Source organism: Archocentrus centrarchus, chromosome 23, assembly GCF_007364275.1.
Source record: "Archocentrus centrarchus isolate MPI-CPG fArcCen1 chromosome 23, fArcCen1, whole genome shotgun sequence".
Classification (NCBI taxonomy): domain Eukaryota; kingdom Metazoa; phylum Chordata; class Actinopteri; order Cichliformes; family Cichlidae; genus Archocentrus; species Archocentrus centrarchus.
The window spans coordinates 24,530,513-24,532,670 of NC_044368.1; the positions used below are offsets into that span (position 1 = coordinate 24,530,513).

The 2,158-nt window shown below is 54.9% G+C and overlaps 1 pseudogene; it reads right to left on the reverse strand.

The window, feature by feature from the left end:
- Positions 1 to 319: 319 nt before the first annotated feature.
- Positions 320 to 1,641, reverse strand: LOC115773836 (uncharacterized; annotated as a pseudogene).
- Positions 1,642 to 2,158: the final 517 nt, after the last annotated feature.

The window sequence follows — 2,158 nt, forward strand, 5'->3', positions numbered from 1 at the left end:
TGTTACATTGTGTTTGTGGTCAGGCTTGGGCTGCTTGGAAGTGTGAAGGAGTGCTGTTTATACCCCACTCTGCATTTAATCATTAATTATTATGTTTTTTTTCTCTCCCCTCAGCCCCAACTGGTCACAGCAGATGACTGCCCCTCCCTGAGCCTGGTTCTCAGGAGGTTCTCAGGAGGCTGGAGGTTTCTTCCTGTTAAAACTGAGTTTTTCCTTCCCACTGTCACCAAGTGCTGCTCATAGGGGGTTGTTTTGACTGTTGGGTTTTCTCTGTATTATTGTAGGGTCTTTAGCGCTCTTCTACCTTGCATTATTCCCGCTAAGTCGCAGGGTCCACGTGTTTGCACGCCCGTCTCCACTTGGTGCGATCTAGGGTGACTTTGGGGGCGACGCCGACATGCTTCACATCTTCTTTGATCCAGTTGAGCCACCGCTTCTTTGGCCGTCCTCGGGCCTCTTCCCGCGCAGGCTGTGGCACATCGCGGTCTTGGCCACCGAGCTGTCATTGCTTCGGACTACGTGTCCGTGCCATCGATGGTGTGCTTCTCGCATCTTGTCGTGATCGGGGCCACACCCATCCATTTTCAGACATCCTCGTTGATTGCATGGTCGTGCAGTGTCAAGCCCAGGCTCCAGCCCAGCATCTTCATCTCCATTCCGTGCAGTGCTTGCTCGTGTCGTGCAGTTTCAGGCATCTTGTGGTTGCAGAGTACGCCCGTCACTTGGCACCACTTGGCCCAGGCCGCGCTGACTCGGGCGCGGACATCTGGGAGTGTGTCGCCATCACTGCTGAGGATGGATCTGAGGTACTTGAACTGCGTGGTCTTCTTGAGGGCCACGGTGTTGACGTTGATGGTCCCGTCGGTCTGCTTGCCAAACTCCATGTACTCGGTCTTCACATGTACTTGGTATTCTCACTCAGCCATGCATCCCACTGCTGCGCTTGAGCCTCCAGTTGTCCTCGGGCTTCGTTGGCTAAGTCCACGTCGTCGGTGTACAGTAGCGTCCATGGGTGGGGGCGTTGGAGATCGGTGGTCGCTGTGTCCATACACAGGGTGTACAAGAGCTGGGACAGGGCCGACCCCTGGTGTACTCCCACCGTGATTGGGAATGGTGGTGAGATTCCCGCTGGACATCGGACGGTGCTGCTGACATCTTGGTAGAGCAACCGGATCCACTGGACATAGGCCTTGGGCACTCCGTGGGAACGCAGGGCGTGCCAAATTAGGTCGTGGGGTACTCAGTCGAAGGCTTTCTCCAGGTCCAGAAACGCCATGTGGATAGGCAGGTTCTTTTCCCTGTGGCACTAGCCTAGCCGCGTGGATGGCGTCTGTTGTTCCATGGCCTTTGACGAAACCGCATTGGTTGGGTGTGGTCTCGATGATCTTGCGAAGGCGGGCATCGATGACTCGTTTGAAGATCTTCATGGCGTGGCAAAGGAGGCGGATGGGTCGATAATTGGAGCATTCCAGGACATCGCCCTTGCCCTTCTGTTGTGCTGGTCAGCCAGGCCTCGGGGGCGACTCCGTCTTTGATGATACGGTTAAAATGGCTGGCAGGGAATACAGCACCCTGGCATCCCATCAGCTTCCATGCCTCTGTGGGAATGTCGTCAGGTCGTGGTGCTTTACCATTTTTCATCTTCTTCATGGCAACTTCGACTTTGGCGGTGCTGATTGGCGGGACGGGACCAGGGACGGGATTGGCAGAAACAATTGAAGGGTGGGGAAATTACTTGTTGGAGATCGTGGCGAAGTAGGTGTGTGGCTCCCGGAGCGTTCGATGTTGCTCGTCCTTGACCCCTTCCGGAGTGTCTAACTCATCGTAGAGGCACTGGTAGTGGGCGGCTTTGGCCGCCGCGACTGCTCGCTTCACCGCCGACTTGAGGGCCCGATATCGCTGGCGATCGGCAGGGTCCTGGGAAGTGAACCATGCTTTCTTGGCCACCATCTTCTCCTTGACCACTTGTTGCACTTCTTCGTTCCACCACCAAATTTGCTTGTCGATAAATTTCCTGCCCGGTTTCGTTCATCCTATAAGTTCCCCCGCCACGCTGTGGATCCGCACTGCCATGTCTGACTACATGGCATCTGTCTACCAACAGTGTTGGAAGAAATAGTAAAGTCACTAGATGAAGAAAAAGCCTCTGACAAAGTTA